The sequence below is a fragment of the Lissotriton helveticus genome, chromosome 3_1, assembly GCF_964261635.1.
Source record: "Lissotriton helveticus chromosome 3_1, aLisHel1.1, whole genome shotgun sequence".
Taxonomy (NCBI): Eukaryota; Metazoa; Chordata; class Amphibia; order Caudata; family Salamandridae; genus Lissotriton; species Lissotriton helveticus.
Genome location: NC_136061.1, coordinates 126784487 through 126800167, shown reverse-complemented (window position 1 = coordinate 126800167; position 15681 = coordinate 126784487). Strand labels below are relative to the sequence as shown.

General features: G+C 49.2%; 1 protein-coding gene across 4 annotated transcripts in view; it reads left to right on the top strand.

The window, feature by feature from the left end:
• LOC144822178 (GPI-N-acetylgalactosamine transferase PGAP4-like) overlaps positions 1–15681 on the top strand; it is a 56818-nt gene that overhangs the window by 28284 nt on the left and 12853 nt on the right. Inside the window, exon 1 of one of the 4 annotated variants that reach the window (XM_078679366.1) lies at positions 4660–4859. The exons of 2 other annotated variants lie outside the window; for them this stretch is intronic. The gene's annotated coding sequence lies outside the window, so the exon portion shown is untranslated. Of the gene's footprint in view, positions 1–4659; positions 4860–15681 lie in introns of those variants that run through there. One more of the 4 variants, XR_013608572.1, reaches the window with a different exon arrangement.

Sequence of the window (15681 nt, the reverse complement as noted above, 5' to 3'; positions counted from 1 at the left end):
TCTGTACTCGAGGCCTCAGTATGCCCTGGTCGTCTGTACTCGAGGCCTCAGTATGCCCTGGTCGTCTGTACTCGAGGCCTCAGTATGCCCTGGTCGTCTGTACTCGAGGCCTCAGTATGCCCTGGTCGTCTGTACTCGAGGCCTCAGTATGCCCTGGTCGTCTGTACTCGAGGCCTCAGTATGCCCTGGTCGTCTGTACTCGAGGCCTCAGTATGCCCTGGTCGTCTGTACTCGAGGCCTCAGTACGCCCTGGTTGTCTGTACCCGAGGCCTCCGTACGCCCTGGTCGTCTGTACCCGAGGACTCAGTACGCCCTTTTCATCTGTACCCAAGGGCCCAGTACGCCCTGGTAGTCTGTACCCTAGGGCCCAGTACGCCCTGGTAGTCTGTACCCAAGGGCTCAGTATGCCCTCGTTGTCTGTAGCCTAGTGCTCTGTATGCCCTCGTTGTCTGTAGCCTAGGGCTCTGTATGCCCTCGTTGTCTGTAGCCTAGGGCTCTGTATGCCCTCGTTGTCTGTAGCCTAGGGCTCTGTATGCCCTCGTTGTCTGTAGCCTAGGGCTCTGTATGCCCTCGTTGTCTGTAGCCTAGGGCTCTGTATGCCCTCGTTGTCTGTAGCCTAGGGCTCTGTATGCCCTCGTTGTCTGTAGCCTAGGGCTCTGTACGCCCTCGTTGTCTGTAGCCTAGGGCTCTGTACGCCCTCGTTGTCTGTAGCCTAGGGCTCTGTACGCCCTCGTTGTCTGTAGCCTAGGGCTCCGTACGCCCTCGTTGTCTGTAGCCTAGGGCTCCGTACGCCCTCGTTGTCTGTAGCCTAGGGCTCCGTACGCCCTCGTTGTCTGTAGCCTAGGGCTCCGTACGCCCTCGTTGTCTGTAGCCTAGGGCTCCGTACGCCCTCGTTGTCTATAACCTAGGACTGGGGGCGCCCTCAGTAGCCATGGGTTTGTGGCACACTCATTGCCTGCAGCCTCGGGCCTATAGCTTTTAACCTTGTGCAGCTGGGGACAGTAGGTTGTATCCATACAGCAGCAATGTGCACTCACAGGGAGAACAGTAACTAGAGGACGTATTCCTTCCTTGTGCCTACAGAGACTAAGGCAGAGTTCAATCAATCAATCACAGAATTTGTATAGCGCACTACACACCCGGTAGGGTCTCAAGGCGCTGGGGGGTGGGGGGTGGGGGGGGTGGGGGGGGGGGGAGGGGGAGGGGTCCGTTACTGCTCGAAAAGCCAGGTCTTGAGTTGCTTCCTGAAGGAGAGATGGTCCTGGGTCATCCGAAGGTGGATGGGGAGGGGGTTCCATGTCTTAGCCGCCTGGTAGGAGAAGGATCTTCCTCCGGTGGTGGCTTTACGGATGCGTGGTACGGTGTCGAGGGCGAGGCTGGTCGATCGTATCTGGCGGGTGGGCGTGTAGAAAGTCAGGCGGTTGTTGAGGTACTTGGGTCCCAGGTCGTGGAGAGCCTTGTGTGCGTGGGTGAGGAGTCTGAACGTGATCCTCTTGCTGACGGGGAGCCAGTACAGGTCTCTCAGGTGGCTGGAGATGTGGCTGTGTCGGGGGATGTCCAGGACGAGTCGTGTGGAGGCGTTCTGTATGCGCTGGAGTCTTTTCTGTAGTTTGGCTGTGGTTCCGGCGTAGAGGGTGTTTCCGTAGTCCAGTCGGCTGGTGACGAGCGCCTGGGTGACCGCCTTCCTGGTTTCGGTGGGGATCCATCGGAAGATCTTACGGAGCATGCACAGGGTGTTGAAGCACGATGATGAGACGGCGTTGACTTGTCTGGACATCGAGAGCGAGGCGTCCAGGATGAATTACTTTCTAATTACTTCTCTACATAGCATACTGTGAGACCTTTTTCTTTGCAGTCCTGCACAATTTTTAAGTATATAGTGTGTATGTGTGTGTATATATATATATATATATATATATATATATATATATATATATATAATATCTCTCCAAACACCATCTTCTATCGAAGTAGACCAGGGGAAACAGCGGGGCTTCAGGAAACCGTTTATTCAGACTTCTGGCATGACGCGGTTCGGCGATAGCCTTTCTCAAATGCTTCGGGTTTCCTTTTTTCAGTCTTTTATATTCTGCCCCTCCATCTAAAGTAGCGTGGTGCACACCTGAACCACATTTCATCCGAGAATACTTAAGCAGTTCAATGTTTGAAGACTGCAAATCCCATCATGCAGTGAGTTCGTGGCACGGATTAATGTCTCGTTCAGCCGGATATTTATATTACTCCAAGTCAGAGGCTGATTTTGAACGTGGTTAGGTTGAAACACTAGCATTGTGCTGGGAAACCAGCAGTTTCTGAGCCCTCACTTCCAGCCACTTTCCCGCTGGTAGCATACCTGGAGACAGGCGCGCAACACCCATTGGGCTCACCGGGCTTCAGCCCCCCCCCCCCCCCCCCCCCCCCGTCGCCTCCTCTGCCCGGGCTAAGATGACACGCACAGAAATCATTAACTAACGCTGCGCATCGGAGTCGAGAATGTGATTTTTATTATGCATTCTGAGAGGCCCAGCAGCCCGAGCAGACAGCCAGCCTCTGAACAGTTTCCTCGAGTGAACCCCCCTGCCCTGACCTCTTGTTTTCCTTTAGAGTGGCGCAGAGGTGAAATCCTTGCCTGAAGGCAGGGATTCACCTAAGCACTTGATGGGTTATAAGCATGGGGTGTGAAGTGCACAGCAGGGAGGAAGGCATGGCCAGTGCAGGTGACGCTTTTCTTTTGTATGGGAATTTCTGCTGGCGTCATAGCCCAGGGTGTGCTGTCTGTGCACTTGTAAGGATGTGTATTCCATACAAGTGCACCGACAGCAAACCCTGGGCTAAGACACCAGCAGAAATTAATTTTCAAAGGAAAAGCATCACCTGCACTGCCATCCCTTTCACCCTGCTGTCTGTGCACTTGGATGGAATTCACATCCACCGCACTGCTCACCAGATAAATGGTGAACAGGGCCATGGAAGGGCAGCAGCGAAGAAGCAGAGGGGACCCAGGCAAGGAGAATCCAGGAGACCTATCTACTCTGAGACGTTCGAGGGGCTGGATGCCAGGACGCAGTGCTGCTGATCAGCCCGACTCCACAGTATAGTATCAGAGGAGCAGTCAGAAGTTTTTTTATGTAAGTTCCAGTAACTTTAATGCATTTTTCAGCACATCATTACCTTTTGGGGGTGCTAGTGGGTAACTTTAGAGTTCAGAGTGGGTGTGTGTTTTAGGGAGCCAGTGAGTAATTTTATGGTTCATGGTGGGTTACAAATTGGGGTGCCAGGGTTTAATTTTAGGTTTCTGAGCGGGTATGGGTTTTGGGGTTCCAGGGGGCAATTTTAGGGTTTAGGGTGGGTATGGGTTTTGGGGTGCCAGGGGTCATTTTAGGGTTCAGCGTGGGTATGTGTTTTGGTGTGCCAGGGGTCATTTTAGGGTTCAGGGAAGGTGTGGGTTTTGGGGTGTCAGCGGGCAATTTTAGGGTTCAGGGTGGGTATGGGTTATGGGGTGCCGGGAGAATTTATGGTTCAGCATGGGTATGGGTTTTTGGGTGCCAGAGGGTAATTTTAGGGTGTGGGGTGGGTATGGGTTTTGGGGTGCCAGGGGTGGGGGGGATACTTTTAGGGTTCAGGGTGGGTGTGGGTTTTAGGGTGCCATGGGATTAATTTTAGGGTTCAGCGTGGGTATGTGTTTTATAGTGCCAGGGGTAATTTTAGGGTTTAGGGCAGGTGTGGGTTTTGGGATGTTAGGGGGCTATTTTAGGGTTCAGGGTGGTTATGGGGTGCCAGAGGGGAATTTATGGTTCTGCATGGGTATGGGTTTTGGGGTGCCAGGGGTGGGGGGGATACTTTTAGGGTTCAGGGTGGGTGTGGGATTTGGGGTGCCATGGGATTAATTTTAGGGTTCAGCGTGGGTATGTGTTTTATAGTGCCAGGGGTAATTTTAGGGTTTAGGGCAGGTGTGGGTTTTGGGATGTTAGGGGGTTATTTTAGGGTTCATGGTGGTTATGGGGTGCCAGAGGGGAATTTATGGTTCTGCATGGGTATGGGTTTTGGGGTGCCAGGGGTCATTTTAGGGTTCAGGGCGAGTATGGGTTTTGGGGGGCAAGGGTGTAATTTTAGGGATCACTGCGGGTATGGGTTTTGGGGTGCCAGGGGTCATTTTAGGGTTCAGGGTGGGTATGGGCTTTGGGGTGCCAGGGGTAATTTAAGGGTTCAGGGCGGGTATGGGCTTTGGGGCTCCAGGGGGGTGATTTTAGGGTTCAGGGTGGTAATGGGTTTTGGGGTGCCAGGGGGTAATTTTAGGGTGTGGGGTGAGTATGGGTTTTGGGGTGCCAGGGGGGGGATAATTTTAGGGATCAGGATCAGGATGGGTATGGGTTTTGGGGTGCCGGGGGTAATTTTAGAGTTAGCAGCATAGGTCATCTATAAAAAAAATTTAATGCACTTCCTCCACTAAATAAAACTTGTTACATTTGATAAAAATCTCATTTTAAAACGGTGCTGTCGATTTTTATGTGCACAGTATTCTTTACTTCTAATGAATGCTGATGTCATAAATAAAGGTACACTCCCCCCGGCCCCCTCCTCCGTGTTGGTTATTTGTTGAGAGCCGCGTCTGAGCGGGCCAGGCCACAGCGCTTCCTCCTGTTTCAAAGTCCTTGTTTTATTGTTTTACAGTTAGAGGGCGTGTGCATTTCACAACCGCCCTCACTCCAGAGACCATTGCCTTGGCAGCGCCTTCTCTTCCTCGTCGCCACCAGCGCTTGTTCGTTGAGGTGATAGTGCAGTAGTTCTTCGTGTACCGACTTCGGAAGGATGGAAGGCTGAATCGTCGTGCTGGGATTCCAGTGTGACCTACTGCAGAGGTCGGTGGTGAATGGCAGTTCTAGGCCATCTTGAGGCTCACAGATGAGTAATACTGCTGTTTAAAATGAGTGTCAAAGCCTATACAATATGGATTCTTTATCAGGTTTTCTTTCATTTGCAACTGGACTGTGTGCTGAGACTTTTTTTTGTTTCAGTTTTCTGTGCTTCTACATTGGGGTGCTTGTCTTTTGTGGTTGGGGGGTGGGCGGCAGTGTGTCCTCCATGTCTGTAGCCCAGGGCTCTGTGCACCTACAACTATTTACCAGCGATGTTGAGTCACAGGCAGGGCTTTAAGTGGGCAGGGTCTCACCGGTGCTGAGCACCGGCAGTTTTTTGAAGGGGATCTAGAAACGGGTCTCTATCAGGCTCTGTTTTGTGCCCTGGCAAAGTGAGCAAGGGGCTTTTGTACCACTTTGTTGTTCGCCATAAGTTGGCAGGGTATGCTCAGACGTGAGTCCCTTGCTCACTTTGCCACTGGATTCAAGCAAGCCGGGCTGAAGACAGCTGAAATGCCAGAAACCGGTCCTCGGAAGCTTGTTTCCGGTCCAGGGAAGGCATGGCTTGGCAGTTCGGGCTGGACTGTTCCCATGAGGCACAGGGTCAGACTGATTTGCATATGGCCATGTCTAAACTGGGGTGGCAGAGTGGGCTAAAGAACAGTGATGGATTAAACCCAGATCTGTTGACTGGATGTGAGTGTTTGATTGGTTCAGATACTCCGTCCATCACCACCCCCTTTTGTACCGCTTTGGTACTCTATACTGGGCAGTACCGGCCTATTTAAAGCATTGGTTGGCGCTACACAAAATGAATGAATGTTGTTTTATTGTGTTTCACTCTGGGAGACTTCTTCAGTTCTCAGTCTTTTCCATGGACTACCGGGCGTGCATTTAAGAAGAAGCACGCTGTGGACGCGGTCAGCGTTTCGTTCCCAATGAACCAACTGCTCATGACCTGGGCCCCAACAATAAATTGGTGGACCAGGCTCCAGGCCAAGTGTGGCATATGGAGCTGGGCGCTAGTGAGCCCTCCATCCCCCACTGCTCATGCATGCTGCGTCTCCCCTGAGCACACCCAGTTCATGTGTGTGGACTCCACTCATGCATCTCTTGGGTTTACGCTGCACCAGGACCTGCTTTGTCCGCTATGGTTTGTCTAGTTCCACATACGGAATCTGCACACTTAACACTTTGACAGCACCAAATAAAAATAATAGTCAGTTGGCAAGGTGGGCGGGATCTGGAGAGGCACGGCATGCCCATATATTATTAATTTTAAAAAACTTTGTGAAAAGGCAACCGTCCCAGGATGGGTCATTCTAAGATTTGAAACGTGTCAGCAGAAGTGTAAGGCAGGGAGTCTCCCGTGCTGTGAAACCAAGGGACAAGCCGACTGCTAAACAACCCTTCTTGCCAGGGTACCTGCCTGAAAGAAATGTAAATGCGCGCAACTGGTCAATCTAAATGTAAAGGTGCTTCGAAATCAGTATTGGCTTTAATTGACGGAATCACTTGAAGCTTCCTGGAGGCACAGATGTATTCATTCTGTGTAGTATTGCAAGAGAGCTACCAGCTGAGATGGGAAATGTGTGCTTTTTAGAGGCAGGTAAAAAATGTTTACTTTATGCACAGTCTGGCTATTACTAAAGTCTGTGTTTTGTAAGCTTTTTTTTTATCTGAAAGCTTTTCACGCATTTTGTAGCAGCCTATCATATAGTGTGTGCTCTGCCCTAACCAAGAGGTGATTCCTACCAGGCATTGCTGTGACCGCCTACACTCTCGTTCCCATGGCTGTGCATCGGTCTCCCTCCCGGCGCCGCTGTTGTCCACCTCGTGGCCGCAGAGCGGAGGGAGACTACACTTCCCAACCTGCCCCGCGACCCGGAAGCCATCAGCGGGGTCACCGCGCCCAGAGGCTCTAGAAATTGACGGCGCTCTCGTTAGAGCGGGTGCTCTGCCCTAACCAAGAGGTGATTCCTACCAGGCATTGCTGTGACCGCCTACACTCTCGTTCCCCTGGCTGTGCATCGGTCTCCCTCCCGCCGCCGCTGTTGTCCACCTCGCGGCCGCAGAGCGGAGGGAGACTACACTGCCCAACCTGCCCCGCGACCCGGAAGCCATCAGCGGGGTCACCGCGCCCGGAGGCGCTAGAAATTGATGGCGCTCTCCGCGTTGCGGGACGCAAGCGGGACGCCCGGGCAAAGGGTGGGCCCTCTTAGGCCCTCAGAGGCCTGAGGAGACTGGACTGGACCAGACCCCCTGGTAGTGGGATACCATCTGAGTAAGTTGCGCAAAGTTTCTATACTCTGGTGTAATACTGCCACTGTTGGACAATGTCTACTATCGTGCTTAGTACGGTCGTTGCTGTATGTGATAAAGCAGGGTGCCCGATGAATGGAACATTGGACAACTATTTTACCAAAGCTGCTTCTGAAGGTTTAAAAGACTTATCTGTAGCAGAACGGCGGGCTGATCGCCGTCGTTCTATTGAACGTATTAAGAACAGGACTCTTTCTGAGCCTATTCCTGTTGTTATTTTGGACAATGAGCTCTGCGCCAATACCACGGATGCCACATCACCTATGGCCAGCGTGCCCCTTTTGCTCAGGGAATGCTTAGCACCTTCCATCGGTCTAACTCAAACTGAAGCAGTCACCATTTCTCTTGATTCCTCTACTACACCTAATGTATCAAAGGTCATGATTTCACCAACACCCAGGCCAGGGAAGGTAGTAAGAGGAAAAACTATGAGGTCTCTGCCATACACAACCCATGGCCCTCCGCCAACTAAAAAGAGACGAAATAGGATGGATCCAACCAAGCCAAAGCTGAGCCACTCTGAGTTCGGGAAGAAGTCCAACCGTAATAGCACAGAAGTCACGGGAAATACAGTTGTTAAGGAAGCTGCAGGAACAACGTTAGTTCCTCCAGCTTTCCTACCATCATCTTCCCACTTAGTTGAGGAGTCCAATACTGAACGTGATTCAACGGTTGGAGGGTCTCAAATAGCCCCTACTAGTAATCTACTGGACAGTATAGAACTTATCGTGAGAAGCTATACACTAGCTATAGTTGAAAGACTAAAAGGAGTGGAGCTAAGACTTGGGAAAATGGAGGTAGATCTGGCTATATATGGGAATCCTACTAGGAGTTCAGAAGGCAAAGGGCCAAAAACAGCAACAATCCCTTCTCAAGCCTCTACATCGGCATATATTTCTACACCAGACACAGTTGTAGTAGCACCTTCGACCATCACCCCACATATTAACCTGAAATCAGTTATACCGGCTGTTTCTAATCACCTGCCTACAAGTACATCATCTGTATCTAAACATCCTCTCAATCCTAACACAAACCAGCCAAAAGTACCTACGACAAGACTGACCACCACACTGAATCGCATTCCTGATATTCTAGCTAATAATCTAGCAAGGGAAATGGGTAACTCATTAAATGGGCCACCAAGATTGGAGGAGGAAGAAGCTAGATACACAAGAGGGGTCCAAGGCAATAGACCACCCACTGAACTCCCGCCGGAAGCCGTACCCTACGTGGTGGTACTCACTGGGGTACCAGAGTTGTCTGGAAATAAGCGGGAAGGATTCTTCCAACTAAAGAACAAAATAATGCACTGGTTGTCCTTACACAGACCAATAGCCAGTAATATTAATGGCGACATAGTTCATGTTCGACGTTTGCCTTGGCTAGGTGGAAGACCAAAGGACATAGGGGGAGATGTGGTTGTAGTAAATTTTCGGGACAAAAATGCAGTACAATACATATTAAACTGGCCTATGGCAATGAGAATAACTGTATTATACCGCGCCCTTTAACCTACTTTTACCCAAGATCCATAGTATTTCCCCCCCCCCCAATCGGAAACCAATAATGCCCTTTTTGACAATCATTTTTCTAATATGAAGTTATGTTACTAATATTTATACCGCGCACAGCTGCCCCAGCAAAGGGGCGTCCTGTCGCATGAACAGGTACTAAAACACAACACACAGGAAGAGAAGAAAGACGGCTAACCAGGTACAGAAAACAAGAAGGTTTTGATAGCACACCTAAAAGCGGTCAGATTATCCAGAGCTCGAATGTGCACCGGGAGTGAGTTCCACAAACCAGCGGCAAGCACTCGGTAGGAGCGGCCACCCATCCTGCTGAGTTTAAAACGGGGGCAGGCCGCGAGATGAAGAGCCTCCGATCTCAGGGACCTCGATGGGACATAGGGGATAAGCAAGTTAGCGAGTGCAGGTGGCGAAGAGAGCTTCATGATTTTAAAGGCCAGACAAAGCGACTTAAACTTAATTCTTTGTCTGACCGGCAGCCAGTGAAGGGTGGAAATAGTACTGGAAACAGAACAATGCCTGGGAAGGCCAACAATGGCCCGCGCCACAGCATTCTGCACCCTTTGTAGCCTAGATGCCTCAGCCTGGTTTATCCCCAGCAGCAGCACGCTGCCGTAGTCCAGCCGAGATAGAACCGAGGCCTGGACCACGAGCTGCCGGGTGGAGGGATCAAAAAACTTAAGTATCGGTCTTAGACCTCGCAAGATGCCGTAGCAGGTGGCTGCAACCTTCTTCGTATGGCCCGTGAAGGTAAGCGCCGGATCCAACCATACCCCTAAGTTCTTTACTTCGGAAGCTGGAACGGGAGTGACACCCAATTCTGGAGGCCACCACTGATCTCCCCAGAGCTCCGCATGTTTCCCCAAAACCAAGACTTCGGTCTTTTTGGCATTCAATTGTAAGCAATTGGTTCTCAACCAATTTGCTACTGCCACAAGTCCAGCTCGGAATCTGGGGGCATCCTTTTCAGGATCTCCACTCAGTGTCACCGCCAGCTGCGTATCATCTGCATATGAGGTCATCGTCAAACCCCACTGTTTGACGATCGCAGCTAGCGGTTTCACGTAGAGGTTGAACAAGGTTGGGCTCAACGAAGAGCCCTGTGGAACCCCCAGATCCAAAGGATGGAAGGTGGACTGGCAGGGTGGTATAGCCACCTTAAAGGACCGATCAGAGAGGAAGGAGCGGAACCACTGAAGAGCAGTCCCCGCTACTTCATCTTCCTCTAGGCGCTGAATTAAGACACGGTGGGACACAGTATCGAATGCGGCGCTCAGGTCTAATAAAAGGAGCGCAGCCGTCCGCCCGGAGTCGAGCACCAATCGCATGCAAAGCGGTCTCGGTGCTGTGTCCCGCCCGGAAACCATTCTGACTCGGGTCCAGTATATGGTTGCGGGAAAGATGATCAGACAGAATGGAATTTACATGAACCTCAGTGACTTTGGCGGTCCAGGGGCGGTCCAGGGGAGAAGAGATATGGGGCGGTAGTTCTCAGGCAGGAGCGGGTCTAAATTTGCCTTCTTCAAAACTGGGGTGACTACCGCCTGCTTCCACGAGGAGGGGACCATTCCGGATGAAAGCGACAGGTTGATCAAGGAGAGTATCGGGACACGACACAGGGGGGAAAGGATCCTGATTTGGGCTGGCTTCAGCGGATCCAGAGGGGAGCCTGATTTAATCCTGAGGCTCAGCATGTCAAAAGCCTCCATAGACAGGTCAGGCAAGGAGGTCAGAGTCTCGCAAGCCAGGACCAACTGGCTCTGGATCGAGCTGAGACCAGTCAAATCCTCGGTGGATAGACTGCACTTTCTCTAGAAAGAAAGATGCCAGCCTCTCACAATGAGAGTCGGTGCAGATTTCTGCCGAAGTGGCCCTTTTATTCATAAGGTCTTTAAGGACCTTAAAAATTAATTTTGAGGGGTTAGTACTGGTTTGGAATTCCTGGGCATAGAATGCGGCACGAGTTCTGCAGATTGCCCTATGATAGGTCTTAAGTTTGGCAAAATAAGAGGATTTCAGGCTGAGATCATAGGACTTCCTCCATTCCCTCTCTGCTTTCCGGCATATTTTCTTAAGCTCGTTGTACCACGGGCTAGGTGCCTTAGAGTGGCATTTCGACCAGCACATAGGTATGAGGGAGTCAAGGGCATCCGAAATCCATTTGCAAAACAGTTCGTAACCTCGTTCCACATTCAGAATGAGGCTCAAGGGTTTCTTCTCCAGTAACCTGTAGAACTCCTCAAGTTTAAGCTTGTGCCAATGTCTTTTTAGAATCAGCCTATCCACAGATTTGAATGGCGGATCGTCAATGGGACAGAAAACTTCCACCAACAGATGGTCAGTTCAGCCAACCGGGATCGGGTTGGACACTGTTGTACATGCCTTTTTCCTTATCTGTTCCCTTCCCTGCCTCTCCTTGTTCCAACCTTCTAGATTGTTTAACAGGATTCTCCCCATGACGCTATCCCTGATTCTAATGTGTGGCAGTTATTACTTGGCTGGATGGGCGACAGACCTGTTACTTTCTTGCCTGCTGAAATAAACTACTTACCTACCACCTTCATGATTACGGAGTCTCATATCCTGTTTACGACATTTTGGGGACTTGCTGAAGGGAGCATCCGGCCATTTCTGTTTGCAGCGGAAGAAAGAACAAAGAAAAACAGCGATCTGTTTCCCGACGAACCCACTAGATACAGCGTTTCATTCTGCCCGTTTCCTTATGACTCTGGATCTAATCGACGTGGAGAGAATTTGGGAAATTCTGACTTAAAACTACGTTTCCTCCGTCCTTTTTGCCTGAGTCTGGTTGATGACGTCGCACGTCGCCCAGCAACAGAACAACAAGGTGCGTAACTTAGAAAGCATTCCTTGTTGCTAGGTGAGCCTGTCTCCCTGACTACGAAGGACGCGCAGGAGCTGGAGACGCGGAGAGCATTGTACGTCCTTCAGAATCCTCATGAGTTGAATGCCGCGCTCTTACGCGAGGTCAACTGCGCGACTCTTATGACACACGACGCAAGCGACGCAAGCGGCCATTTTGAGGACTTTTCTTCGTGTAAAACGTCGGCAGAATAACGCGAGTGGAGATAAAGAGCTTGAGTGATTCTATTATCACTTAAAAAAACGATTTGTCACAGCAAATTTCAAGTAAGCACACAATTAATGTGAATTCTGTGATACTCATACCTGTCTTACTCAATTAGCGCGTAAAATGTACATTTAAGCGTTTTTGTAGCATCAATCACCTTACAGCTCAAACTGCTAGTGCTTGATATTAGTAAGTGCTTTGACAATACTGAAGGAGTTTCAAAATGGCTCAATCCATAAATGTTGCTCTTCCTCCGCAATTTTTGAGTGAGCCAGGCAACCCATCCACTCCCTGGGAAGACTGGATCATAATGTTTAATAACTACATCGAAGCTCTGGATGGAGAGGACTTCTCACCAAAAAGAAAAAAAGCACTCGTGATGACCACGTTAGGAAAAGAAGGACAACGTCTTTTCAAATATTTACCTCAAGTTCTCTCATCCACTTCTCAACCTTTGGATGAGTTTAAAGAAGCCGTTGCTAGACTGGAGGTTAGATTTGGGAGGGAAGAAAATCTAGTTCTTCAAAGATACAGATTTTACAAGAATAAGCAACACGAGGGTGAAAGCATAGATGACTTCGTTGCCCGCCTGCGTGAACTATCAGTTAAATGTAACTTTGGTCAGATGGCTGATGAACACATTAGAGACCAATTAATTGTACAGGCTAACAATAGAAAAATTCAGGAACGTTTATGGGCTGCCAAGAACCCTACTCTCAAAGTAGCAATTGAATTAGCCAAGGTTGTTGAAGAGAGTGAAAAGTGCATTAAAGAATTGCATAAAAGTAGTACAGACCTGAAAGTGGCTGATATATCCCATAAAGTTGTCAACAGTGACATTAGTGATGATGAGGCGGCTGCTGTAGCAATTGTTAGAAAAAAGGTTATGTTTTGCAGAAAAAGAATATGCCTCAACAGTCATCCAATAGAACCCAATTACAACCCAGTAGCAAATTCATGTCCAGGATGTGTTCTAGGTGTGGGAGTTATTCCCATGCATCTGATGCAAAATTCTGTTTTGCTAATAATGAGTGTCTACGTTGTGGTAAGATAGGTCACTTTGCAAAGGTGTGCAAGAACAGACCTAATCCGAGGGTTACTGTTGTGAGTGAATATTGTGACCTAAAAAGAGATGTTAACAAAATTCTAGTTTTATGTGATACTGTGTGTAGTTGTGCTGAAAAGAGAGAACGTATTCCTAAAGCCAATTTTGGGATTGATGACAAATGTGTCAGTTTAATGGTGGACACTGGTTCCAAGTGGACTATTATTCCTTCATCCATGCTGAAAGAAGTTTGGGGAAACAAGTGTTTGGATGACTGTGACATATTTCCATCTGGTTACCAGGGAGAGAAAATTGATCTCCTTGGTTACTTTGAAGGGAAAATTGTTTTCAAAAACAGATCCACCTGGGGCAAGATTTATGTGTCTGTGAATGGTCCCGCCATTTTAGGACGTTCCCACCAATATGATTTACATATTATTGTTAATCCTAGGGCTGATGATCCTGTTATGGTCGTTGATGATTATTCTATTGATGACATTCTTGCTAATCACAATCTTGTTTTCAGAGATGAGTTAGGTGAACTGCAGGGCTACTCTCACAGGATACTGTTAAAAGAAGGAAGTATTCCTGTACAGCACAAAGCTAGGAGGGTTCCTTTTGCTTTACGTGATGAAGTCAAGACTGTCCTAGAAGAGATGCTTCAGGGTGGCATTATCGAGCCAGTAGAAGCTTCTCCATGGGTTTCTCCCGTAGTCATTTCACAGAAGCCTGACAACAAAATTAGGTTCTGTGAAGACCTGCGCTCTTTAACCACATGAGCGCTAGCGAAATTCCCCTCCTGTGCTCTTCTTTACAAAAACCCATTATTCATGACGAGCTGGGCTCGTCATGAGCGTAGCAGGAGGCTACCTCATGACGAGCCCAGCTCGTCATGAGCGTCGAAGGGGTTAAATAAATGTGTAGTGGCCGATGTTTTTCCATTACCAAACATTAACGAGTTGGTTTCCACACTCAAGGGGGCAAAGTTCTTCAGCAAATTGGACCTTAAACATGCATATCACCAGATTCGTTTGGATGATAGTTCAAAACATCTTACGGCTTTCATCACAGGTGAAGGAACTTTCCAATTCACTAGATTGCCGTTCGGTCTTATCTCCGCTGCCATTGTGTTTCAGCGAATGGTCACCGAAGTGTTTAAGGGATTAGACAAGGTAATCTTTTTCCAAGACGACATTCTCGTTTTTGGAGATACTTTGGAGGAACATAACAGTGTCTTACAGAAAGTTCTGTGTAGGGTTGTTGATGCTGGCCTCCCGTTACGCCGCGAAAAATGTGCTTTCTTGGTTAAGGAAGTTGAGTATTTAGGTTTTAGTATCTCAGCAGATGGCATCAGGCCTAAAAAGAATCTATTGGAAGCTATTGAACTGGCCCCTTCCCCAGCTGATAAAGAACAGCTCAGGTCCTTCATGGGACTAGTTGAGTTCTATTCTAAATTTGTAAAGGATTTCTCTACTAAGACAGCTCCATTGAGGTCTTTGTTGAAAAAAGGTGTAAAATTTGCTTGGTCAAGTGAACAAGAGTTGTGTTTTTGTAACATCAAGTCCGAACTTAAGTCTGCCAAAGTCCTTACCCCTTTTGACATTAAGCGGTCTTCTGTTCTATTGGTTGACGCAAGTGGTATTGGTCTTGGTGCAGTACTTCAAAAATATGCCGGGGTTGAGAAAACTGTAGCCTTTGCTTCTAGGCCGTTGTCTGTGTCCGAAGTTAACTATTCTGTTATTGAACGGGAAGCTCTTGCAGCTGCGTGGGGTGTAAACTATTTCAGGACATATTTGTGGGGCTCACGTTTCGTTCTTCGCACAGATCACAAACCCCTGGTTAACGTCTTAGCACCTGGTGGAACGGGCAAAGGTTCACCCAGGTTAGCCAGATTGGCTTCTCGACTACAAGACTATCAGTATGAGGTTGAATTTGTTCATGGCTGGAGAAATATTCAGGCGGATTGTCTATCGCGCCTCCCAGTACCTTCCGCTGGAGGTCAGGAATTATTAAAAGATGTGTGTGATGATATGGCTGTTGCTTCTCTACAAGATGTTTTGTTTTTGTGTGAGAGTTCTTTCTCAGCTGATGAGTGGTCTAAGAGCATGGAAGATGATCATGTGTTGAAAACTGTTGTTGATCTTGTTCTTAAAGGAGCAAGAAGAGAGAGTACTCTGGAGCCTTCTGTTAGACCTTTTCTTAAAGTTTTGAGTGAATTGTCCCTGTGTGGCAAGAATGTGTTAATGAGGGGTGATCGTTTCGTTCCTCCCAGTTCTTTGAGGGGTAAAATTCTTAGGGGCTCATTAGGATGGCGGACGGACCTGAGTCCGTCCGCCACCCTAGAGGAGGAGGGACCGTCCGCAGGGGCAGCGGCGGTCCCTCCGTGCTAATTAGGATGTGACCGCCACCCTGGCGGTCACATCCTGTATTTTTATCATTGCGACGGGTGCTGCTTGAAGCAGCACCCGCCGCAATGTTAAAAAAGTAAGTTGTGCATTTGCATGCACAAAGCGGCAGGCACCTCGCGGTGCCTGCCGCTTTGTGCAGGCAAATGCAGGGGGGTACCATAGGTACCCCCCATGTGCACCCCCCACCCCCCCTTACCCCTGGGGGCCCGCAACGGGCCCCCAAACACAAATCCGTATGCCTTTACACGGCGGAAATGCCGCCATGTAAAGGCATCTTTCCGCTGTCATCCTAATATGGCTGGCGGTGTCTGATAGACACCGCCAGCCATGTTAATGCTTTTCCGCCGCGGGCGCAATCCGCCCGCGGCGGAAAGGCGGCGGACAGATAGGAAGACCCACCAGCCATCCTAATATGGCGGTGGGTCTT